General features: G+C 32.8%; 1 long non-coding RNA gene across 1 annotated transcript in view; it reads right to left on the bottom strand.

Annotated features, from left to right (window-relative positions):
* Positions 1–2,520: 2,520 nt before the first annotated feature.
* LOC102022290 overlaps positions 2,521–11,697 on the bottom strand; it is a 102,058-nt gene continuing 92,881 nt past the window's right edge. The window contains exon 4 of the long non-coding RNA XR_260543.2: positions 2,521–2,626. This is a non-coding gene — a long non-coding RNA (uncharacterized LOC102022290). The remainder of the gene's footprint in view (positions 2,627–11,697) is intronic.

Below are 11,697 nucleotides of genomic sequence, written 5' to 3'. Positions count from 1 at the left end.
AAAGATGATTGAATTACTTCAGTGAACAAAAATGGCAAAATTATCAGCCCTCATCATCTTACATTTTACCACAATGTTCTACTTGTACCACATGAAAGTTTTGCTTCCAAAAATAAGAAACTTTGATTATAGTATTTATATACTGGATGCAATAAAACTTAAAACAGACACAAAAAAAACTTGAAACACTGTTAGTGCTTGACAAACATAACAAATGCATTGGCACTTGTAAGATCTTTCTGAGCAGTATAAAAGAAGTAAAATTTGCTTTCTTTTTCAAGAATAACAAAAGCATTAGAGTAACTTTAACCATTTTTATTTTGGTCATTGATTTAAGAATTTAAACTTTTGAGAAAGATTCCACAGTCCTCTACCTTTGGCCCTAGAAATAAGAAATAGTTTATAAGCTCATTCAGAATAGAGTTATTGGGTACTGGGAAAATGTATTATTATTAAGGATTAATATACTATTTTACAAAGCACTAAAAATGTAGGACGTGAGACCAAAGTTCTTGTATTAACACTAAGTGATCATTCAAATATGATGATTTCTGTGATTCTGACGTTAATTTAGATATGATTTTAAAATATGGTACATTTCAACTTTAAATGTTACTGCAGTAATACAAATTTCCATTAATCCCTCTCAAATGACTTCCCCTGTATTGAACACGGTTGCTCTATCATTCTTGCAACTTTCTGAAGCACGTCTGCACAGGCTTTATCATGCCTTTAGCTGCACTGCCTTGGCTGCCCCTATGTCCCGAATGAATTCAGAATGTTTACCTTGCTGGTTATTTTGACTTTAGAAAAGACCCAGAAGTCACAAGATCCTAGATCTAGTGACTAACGTGGCAAAATGACACATCATAATGTTTTTACCAGCCCGTCTTTAATTGAATGGCACTCAGTGGAAACATTCACTGAACTTTTGATCACATCACCTAAAACACAAAACAGAACTCCCAGAACTGCTCTAAAAAGTGGCAAAAAGAATTCCATAAGTGTGTTAGAAGTGAGGGTGAATGCTCTGAGGAGGATTAATGATTGTGCCTTTTACTATAATACATTATTTAAAATATAACCATTTACTGTATTGTTTGATCATCCCTGGCTATCTATTTTAGTATGTATTTAAACTCAATTAAACATCCATTAATGTCTTCAATAATTTGATTTATATTCATGAAAAATGTCCTAAAATCCCATTGCTGAGTTTGCACGTGACCAAAGTGGCTTTAACTACTACTACCAATTGCGCTATACACAGTATGAGTTTTATATTTAAATAGTTGTTCATTTTAACATGTTCTAACATAAAAGTTATATGATTCCTCTGTAATAAATACCTTATGTTATTATTCATATCCAATATTCAGAGAATATTAATGCTGCAATTCAGTAGTTCTTTTAGATTTATTTCATCCTCTTAATATTTTCTAACAAATCAGCTACTAGTGACTTTAAAAGCTAACTTGTAGAGAAATTTTCTCTATTCTCAATTTTTCAAAACTCCTGACAAACATTATTATTACTATAAAACCAAATTGCTAGGAATGCTGGCACACACCTGTAATCCCAGCACTCAGGAGGCTGAGGCAGGAGGATCGTTGCGAGTTCGAGACCAGCCTGGGCTACAAAGTGAGCTCAAGGCCAGCCTGAACTGCATAGTAAGACCTGTTTCAAAAAGAAAAAAAATAAAAAATAAAAAATAAATAAACAATATTGGCAAGAAGAATCCTAGGAAACACTTGTAGGGACATAAGTCCAGGTGTTTAAACTCATAATGTACGAACTAGATTTAACATTTTATCCATTATTTTGAAGGGTTTTGCATTAGATATTAATGAAACTGTAATATCTTCCTGTTTTGTTTCTCCATCTACAAAAGTACTAACCTCTTACCTACCTCCAAGAAATTGGCATTGATAAGTGAGAAAATCACCCAAGCCTCCCATGGCCGATATTATACCCTGGAAATAAATTAAACACATCTGGAAGCAACACTGAAACTCTTTCAGGCCACTGGGATGCAGCTGCAATCATTTCCTAGTAAACGATACTCTAGCATCATAGATGAATGTACTTTTAAGAGCCCATTTTACTCCCATAGAGAAATTGAAACCTTGGGAGATTCCCCCTGAATATTCAAAATATAATGAGATTTAAATCACATTTGCAATAGATCTGCTTTCCTTTTATTTTGTTTCCAAATTGTTTTATGTGCATCAACTCTACGTGGAATATCTTTAGAAGTCAGGAAACGGATCTCTCTTTTCATGCCCTTTGGTACTCAGGACCAGGATCCCTGTGAACACATACTATTTTCTGTTGCTGTTGGTTTTGTGGTGATTACAAATTCAAGTAAAATGAGGCATTCTCGCATTCTATTTTTAAACTTTTTAGATTGTTCTCACCGCTAGTATTGCAGGCTCTCCATTTGAAACCAGAGGATTCCCACTTAATTTGTCACAATTTTAAAAGTAATAACTGGGAAAACAAGCGAGTCGTACCTTTTAAATTATCTTCACTTCCTTGACAAATGGACTGCGGGAGACATTGGGAAGATGTCTGGGGGGTTTCCCGTTGCTGGGATGCTCTGGAGCAGCAAGAGTCCTGGGCTAGGCTGAAATCCATCAGGGAGGAAGTTAGAGGGGAGTCCAATGAGTCTCCATTTCAGGAGTCTGATACCTTAAAACTGCTTTCAGTTTACCTTTAGATAAATGGACAAAAATATCATCCCAGGGAAAAAAAAAATTTCAACTGTGAATGAGACCAGCAATGAGCTAGACTTTTAAAAAATAAATAAATAAATAAAAATAGCTCAGGTATAAGGTCGAGTTGATATAGAATGTCATTCATACATAGTCACCTTATCAAAGTACGCATTATTCCGGAGGGTTCTTTTTTTTTTTTAACTTTATTCCAGGTTTTTAAAAACGATAATTAGCTGTAGAAAATTATCACCTACCTCAGAGTACCCATGGCTACTGTCGCCTTCTGCCTGTCACTAGATTTTTAATTGAAAAATATTTTCATGCCCTGTGAGTGACAGTTTTTAAATTAACAATTCCTTCACATTAAACGGAAAAGAGTAGAGGAAGAGAAACACACCAGCATGCTTCTCCCCGGGAAGTCGGAGGATGTTGTCATTCAAAAGCAAGACTCTGAAGCTCGCGTGCCCTGCAGGCCACATGATACGTGTTTCACACTTTCTACGCCCTCACCGCTGTAACTCAGAGCTTAATGCAAGGCAGTCACAGGCTTCTACACATGAAATTTGGCACAGTTCCCTAAAATATTGAGTTTGTCTATTTTGTTCTGTCAACGTCTGAAGACCAAAATTCCTCTCAGAGTCCAAAATGTAAAGGGGAATAGTGTATTTTTTTTCCTTTAACTTTCATGACTTCAGCCTCTGACAGGAGCCTTAATTTATTATAACTACTACAAGGAGCTACATTTTAGCATCAAGTGCTGTAAGTCAGCTCCAAGCACCCAAGCCTGCCAACTCTAATTCATTTGACATGAGCCGAGATGCAATCATTTATTTTCCAACTAAGAAGATTTGTACTGCCTTTTATAGTGAAAGAACCTGATATACCTTCAGAAGTTATTTCAAATTCACAGGAGTTTTATTGACAGTCATGTTCTGAGAAATTAGTGAAGATGGAATGGAATAGAATTTGGAATGGAATGGAACAGAATGGAACAGAATGGTACAGAATAGAATAATCAGGTTTTAAATCCAAAAACATGTTAAATTCTTCCGACACTGACCTCAGTGACTTAGTCAATGACCTAAGAAAGTTGGCCAGTTAGAAATGTCCAGGATTGGTGCCCAGGGCTGGGAGAGACATTTTTGGACAGAGTGAGTACATCAAAAATCAAATTAGTGATAAAATGAAATTTTTAAAGACTGGTAGACTAAAGAGATATTTAGAATTTCCACAAAACTAAGTAATGTTTAAAGTAATCTTACTAATAAAAATCAAATCAAAACAAAAAATATTTGTTGACTTTCCAAATACAAAGCTAACCTCTAATGGAAGATATGAATAGAAGAGTTTATATTTGAGGAAGATGGAAAAAACACAAGATAAATAACATTCTAAACAATAGAAAAAATTAGAAAATTATATATGAATAATAAATAAATTGTATAGTCAATGAGTGCCAGGAGAAATTGGAGAGGGAAAAAAATTACTAAATATAAAAAGGATGCATCTTTAGGATTTAAGAAGAGATTTAAGAGAAAAATATTTTATGAATTCCTTTTTCAAAAATAAATGTTTCCAAAATTAAGAAATCATAATTCTTATCATCTTACTCTTTAAGAATTTTTTAAAAAGTAGCGTGCAGGGCTGAGAATATAGATCAGTGATAGAGAACCTGCCTAGCAGTACTCTTATGAGGTGCTACGTTCAATTTGTGCATGTGCACACATGCACGGATACACACACACACACAAACACACATGGCACAGAAAAAAGAAAGAGAGAGAAACAGAAGAAAAGAAACTAATCTAAAAAAGTACTTCTGAATGGGTAAAGATCACGGGGGTCTGATTGTTAACACAAATCGTGCAGGTAGTGAGAGAGTTTATTCATGAATATTGGTGCAAAATTCCCAAAGTGAGTCTTCCAAAATTTTAAAAACAATAAAATCAGGACTTACCTGTGTTTCTTCCAAGAATGCAGGGATGGTTTAACACAAGGCAGGATTTTTAAAAATAATTTAATTATTCACAAATCTGAAAACCATTGTTATCTTTAATTATGCAGAGAAGTATTTCAGAAGATCCAACTATCGTATATGAGAAAACTTTCAATAATAACGGAGAATTTCTAATTGGATAAAGTACAGCTCAGAAAAATTCACAAATATACTACTCAACCATAAAACTTTAGTAAAAATTGTTAAACTCAGAGTGCCCACTGTCACCATTTTGATCCAATGTTGTCTTTAGAGGTTACAGTCAGGGAAATATGACAAGAAAAATTTAGAATCCAGGGCTAGGAAATGAGAATTTTCAAATGATAGTATTATCCTCAGAGACAATAGAAAATTCATTAAAATAAAGTATGAGAATTATCAAATTTATCAGATCATTGGATTTATAACTAACAAGCAAGAAGTTCATTTTATTACACTAACAACAAACAGAAACATAATGTTTCAACTAAACCATTATTGCCACAAAAATTTAAAGTTGTGTACATCTAAATATGACAAAACACATGTCTTCAGATAATTCAATTGAAAAACTTGAAAAACACAAAAAATTAATAAATTCAAAGATAGATAATGATAACATTATCAAAGATATCAATAATAGGTAATCATCGACATGTCAAATCCCTTATTAACTCATAAACTCAGTGTGAATCCAATCAAAATTGCAAACAGGTTTTTTCTAAAATGTTAACAGTTAATCTTGAACATGCTTAAATGAATAAAGGCCTGTGACAAAAATAACAATCACAAGGCTTCTGACTGACTTTCCAGGTATTAGATATTAGAAAACTATAAGAATTAACACATTTTAATTTGTGGTGCAGAGATAGAACAAGAAGAAAAAGAAAGCACAAAAAGAAATAGATTTTGTGTAGAAAATTGAGTTACAATCAAAATTAATTTTAGATCACTGACAAGAGAATATATTATTAAATATATGATGCTGAGACAATTAACTTTTCAATATCATTTCAATAATAAATATTTCATTAAAATTCATACAGAGATATATAATGCTCACTTCAAGAGCACATATACATGCCAAGATATATAAAAACTTACAGGTAAAAAGAAAACTAGAGGGGGCAGATTCACTCAGCAGTAGAATGCATGTTTAGCATGCCCAGTGCTCTGAGCTCAATTCCCAGTACCACAAAATAAAAAACAAATACACACAATAACAACAACAAAAAGTAGAATGAAGGAAAAACTTTTACAAGTCACATACACAATAAGGGACACGTATCCAAAATACATAAAGAACTACTAAAACTCAACAATAAAAAGACAAATAATCCAATTAAAAATTAGACAACGTATTTAAATAGTTCATTAAAGAAGATACACAAATGTCTGGGAAGCACATGAGAAATTGTTAAACATCATTAGTAATCAGAGAATTGAAAGCAAAGCCACAGTGAGCTGTCACTTCACACACATTAAGAGGGCTACAAAGAAAAGACAATAACAAGTGCTGATGAATATGTGGAAAAATTTGAACTCTCAAAAATTTCTACATCTGGTAATCTGAGCAAATTTGTTGAAGATAACAATATGTAATATAACAGCTACTGTTAATTCCTATCATTTTGTTCTGAAATTCTCTATCATTTTTATTGTTTTTGCTTTGTCTTGTTTTTGTCTATGTTGTAGGCATTTTGCTATTCTTTTTTTTTTTTTTTCTTTAAAATGAAAAGAATTCTGGTAAAGACGTCAAATGTTGCAGTATTTTGGAAAGTTCTTTGGAAATTTTCAAAAAGTTTAACCATTTCTATATAACTCAACAACTCTACTCATAAGTGCTGTATATGTCCAAAATAATTGAATATATACATCTACAAAAATTTGCATATTAACAAAAAAGTAGAAGGCATGCTATATCTCTCATTGAATAAGCAGATACAGAATGAAACATTATTTAGAAAAAGAAATGAAGTGCTGATACAGTCTACAAAATGAATGAAACTTTAAGACAATCTGCTTAGTGAAGTTCTCCAAAAGGCCACATATTCATTTAAACAAAATCGTATAAACGAAATGTACAGAAAATCACCAAATAACAAAACATAACCAGGAGAAGGAAAAGCAACATATAGAACTGCTAAATAATTTGTATCCATACAAAAAAAGTATTTTCAAACTAATAAGCAAACGATAGATTCCACAAAGAAAAACAAGCAAAACACATGAACTAACCATTTGACAGAAGAGGAAATATGAGTAACAATTCAATCAGCACATTTTTTTAAAGGCTCATCTTTTCGCATATGTAAAAAAATCATTTAAAACATCGGTAGAACCACATTTTACACGTACTTATTGAGCTAAAAGTAATATGATAATATCAAGATTTGGCAAAGACACAGAAAACTAGAAACATGCACAGCTGCAGATGATGTAAATTAGTGCAAGCGATTTGCAAAACATTTGACAACTGCTAGCCAAGTTGAAAATAAAGTGCTCTGTGACCCAGCAAGTCCATTTCTAACTGGTAAAATTCAATAAGAATACCAGGTTATTAATATAGGACTGCTTGTGACACTATCATTGATAACACTAAAAATAGGAATAGTTCATGTCAATATGCAAGAGAGGAGATTAATGGTGACACATTTATCTAGTGGGAAAATCAAGAGTAAAGTGGAGGTATATATCTCAAACTACATTAATCCTGATTATTTACATTAAGCATTAAAAACAGTGAGCTGATGTATGTATCCAGTTCATGAGCATAAACATAAAAATTTAACTATTCATGTGATGTAAACATAAAGAAGTGTACAGAAACTTTAAACATCAAATTCCTCAGAGAAGTGGAGATAAACATTTTGTAGATACAATTGTGTGTACAATGTATTATTTCTGAAATTATAGTAGGTATATTAGATTAGGTATACTAATTACCTTTTCTAAATGTCTTAAACAGGTCTAATTAAATTTTTAAAGAAAAAATATATGAAAGTGGGTTCTTGTGGTTTGGATATCAATACCATATCAAAAAACTAATAATCTTTATCCCATATTATATTCTATAATCTATATAAACAGAATTTTAGAATAAAATGATTAAAATGTAAAATCTATCAGCACCTCACTGAAATGAAATCTGTTAGCAATCTGGAAACTGTATTGTGTTATTGTAAGCAAAACATTATTTTATGATTATTATTCAGAATAACAACTGATTTGTTCAGTTTTTCTTGGTTTAGAAAATTCTTTTTCACATCCTTCAGTAAATCGAAATCATTCCTTATATTTATTTATCCTTTCAGAGATATTCATTTTGCCTGACATAGTTGAGAACATAAAATGTTAATATTCCAGTCTCAAAAAACAATATATTGTGGACATGCACAAAACACAAAACTAGTAATCATGAAACACAAGTTAATATTTCCAATAAAAACATTAAGAGAGCTGGTCAGAAAGTTCCCATTTCCTCTTGCTAGAAAACACATCTAAAGTTCACATATATTTAAGCCATGGTTATATATGCCCCTTAAATTTTTTCAATTTATCAATGGTGTTATAATACAATACAATCTAGTTGTGGTCATGGAAAGTGCACAAGAGCCATATTCAGCAACTGTCCCACTTAAAAATAATTAATGGAACATTGGTTTGAAAATTCATGCCCATAGTCCCTTTGTAAATCCCTAATTACCTTCTTTTTCAGAAAAAATACTGCATGGAACCTGCATGCTAAGGTATCTTGTACATTTACACTCAGTGGCAGAGCATCTTTCAGTTCAATCAATTTATGAAAATATGTCCATTGTGCATGGTAGGATTATATGGTGTGCCAAACGAGCTTAAAGCATCATTCAAATTTTTCTGCCAGGAATATACATAAAAATTTTTCCAATTGCCCATCCTCTTCTTCAAGGATAGAAAGAGAAATGTTTCCATAACCCCTATTTTTCTGTCCACTCTCAGATTAGCTATCTTTTACATGCAAATCAATTGCAAATCATCTCCTTCTCTTGTCTTTTGCTTTTCACACAGTAATTTTCCTTAAAGTAAGATATGGATTAATTCTCTTCGTCATGCTTTGTATGTAGATGTGCCTCTAAAATCTCAAGGTGTCGGGGGCTGGGGATTTAGCTCAGTGGCACAGCGCCTGCCTGGCAAGCGCAAGGTCGTGAGTTCGATCTCTGGTACCGGCAAAAAATAAATAAATAAATAAAATAAGATAAAATCTCAAGGGGTCATAGGTGAGACCTTTGGAAGGTGCTTGGATCATAGGAGAAGCATAGCTAGCTTGCTATTAGGAGATGGAGCCCAGTAAAAAACACCACGGTCACTGTGGACCTGACAGGGATGGTTCTAGAGCATCTCTCTTCCAGGCTCCTTCCTGTACTCTGCTTCCTGGTTGCCGCAAAGTGAGCAGCTATTTTTTTGACATGTGATTATATCACGCCATCCTGCCTTGGAGCCACCCGACTACGCACTCAAGGTAAGTCAGAATAAACCTCTCTTGCCTTTAATCTGCAGGTGGTAAGTACTGTGTCTCAGCAACAAGAAAGTGACTAAGAGACAATCTCTTAGTAAAACTGAGTTTTAAGAACTAATGAAACTAACTAAGGGAATGAGCATTTTTCAGTTCCATTTCATGGAATCAGCTGGCACCTGGCTGAACATTTAGCTTTAAAATGGTGTAACAACTTTACACTGTTGTCAAGGATTTCCATGCCGTTCATAGACTCATGTAGGAATATTTTTAATTTTCTTGGCATCTTAACAAGGCATCAGTCTTAAAATTATTTCATAAGAGTGATCTTTATACTTTATTATGTCTACTACAAGTTAATTATTATACAAGCTTTTATTAATGATTCACATGCTCAATATTGTAAGCAGATGCAACTGCTTTCGAGTCTTACAAAGATATTTTATACTATTATTGGTTATAGAAATTAAGCACTTATGACAACTCATTAGAAAAGGAAATATACCAAAAAAAACTTTGCAAAGTTAGTGACTCACAACACAGATCCCGTTGAAAAGCAAGTTATTTGCAAATTTTTCCTACTTCACAGATCATTGTAGCTATTTCTATTTTTGATACTTAACATGTATGTGACCAACCATTTTCCTCTTCTTCTTTTTGTTCTACTTACCCAAATTAAAGTGGAAAATGGAGATAATTATCCAAGTCATTCTAGGCAAAAATTGCTTTTGCATAAATATACACAAAAATCAAAATAATGGACTCTGTATCAGTAATTATGAATTTTCTAGCTATTAGAGGCCACACTGCCTTATACCAGTAATGTCTCTTTTATCTTTTTATTCAAATAATAATTTAATGACTGAAGGACATTGAACTAAGTCAATTGATCCATGTCCCAGTTTTCAAGCTGGAGCACACACAAAAATGTTATTAAATGTTGAGGTCAAAAATGTAGTCAAACTTTAAGTTAATAAACAGATTTTAACAGTAATTTTCCTGATAGCCTATAAAGAGATCTGAATACTAATTGGCAAACTGACACTGTGAGATCATGTCTTCAATTTTCTTTCTTCCAATCCAAAGAGAGCAATAATTTGTTAAAGTAAATTAATTGCAAGGCAAAATATATTCAAAAAGATCATAGAGGCTCAATCACTGGATCTGCTCAATTTTAGGTAAAGAATCAAGAAGCAGCATTATTAAACTGGGATGCTGGCCAGTGAGGGGATGCTGTGAGAACTCTTCGCTGCATGAGACTAAAGGTAAGTAAACCTGTGAACTTTCTGAGGTTGAAAAAGCATTGGTGTCTACTGTCAGCATCCCAAGGACAGGGGAGTCACTGTACAACCACAGCGCATGGAGTCATGAGCACACAGAGGAAGAAAGGAAAGTAAGAAAGCATAATTACTCAAAATAAATTTGGGGAAAATCATCCCATAGCTCTTAGAGAATAGCACTGTGAAAGCAAGCAATAAAATCAATACTTGAAAGAGGATGGTGCAAACCTGCAATCTCAGATTATTCTGGAGGGATGAGGAAGGAGGATAGCAAGTTTGAGCCCAGCATAGACAATTTAGTGACTTAACAAGACCCTGTCTCAAAATGAAGAAAAAGTTTTAAAGACCTGGGGATGTAGCTGACTGAGAAAGCTGTGTGTTCAATCCCCAATATTACCAAAAGAATAAAAACAATAAAACTTTATGTTTAATGAACAGTTGAATGAAAAGTGAACCAATTAGAAATTTTAAAAAGAGTTTATTAAATTTTTTTAAATCTCTGTATTAATACAATCACAGAGAAATTCAATCGATTAGAACATTCAATTGATTCACTATGTAGCAATTGATTAATATGGTCCACCAAATGGAAATGGGAGATAAATTATTATATTTGAAAAAAATATAGCTGAAAAAATTCCAACACATAGAATGTAAAAAGCATAGCTTAAAAAAGAAGCCAGGTTACACACACATAGAAAAATTACCAAATAGAAAATGTATGCCTATACACAAACAACAAACACACTGAGAGAGAAATTAAGGAAACCATACCTTTTACCATAGCATTAAAAAAACTGAAATATTTAGGAATCAATCTAACAAAAGAAGTAAAAGATCTATACAGTGAAAACTACAGTGCTCAAAAAAGTGATCGAAGAGGATTTCAGTAAATGGAAAAATATTCCTTGCTCATGGATAGGAAGAACCAACATTGTGAAAATGGTCATATTATCAAAATTGTTGTACAGATTCAATGCTATTATAATTAAAATACCATTAGAATACCTCACAAATCTAGAGAAAACATTCCTAAAATTCATCTGGAGACTGAAGAGACTCAGAACGGCAAAAGCAATGCTAGACAACAAAGACAAGTCAGATGGTATCACAATCTCTAACCTGAAATTATATTACAAAGCTACTATAATAAAACCAACCTTGTACTGGCTAAAATACAGACCTGAGGATCAATGGAACAGACTGGAAGAAACAGAAACAACCACAAACACA

Source organism: Chinchilla lanigera, unplaced genomic scaffold (genome assembly GCF_000276665.1).
Source record: "Chinchilla lanigera isolate Chin_1 unplaced genomic scaffold, ChiLan1.0 scaffold00017, whole genome shotgun sequence".
NCBI classification, from domain to species: domain Eukaryota; kingdom Metazoa; phylum Chordata; class Mammalia; order Rodentia; family Chinchillidae; genus Chinchilla; species Chinchilla lanigera.
The sequence above is the reverse complement of the archived record's forward strand: the minus strand, read 5'-3'. Positions and strand labels throughout refer to the sequence as shown.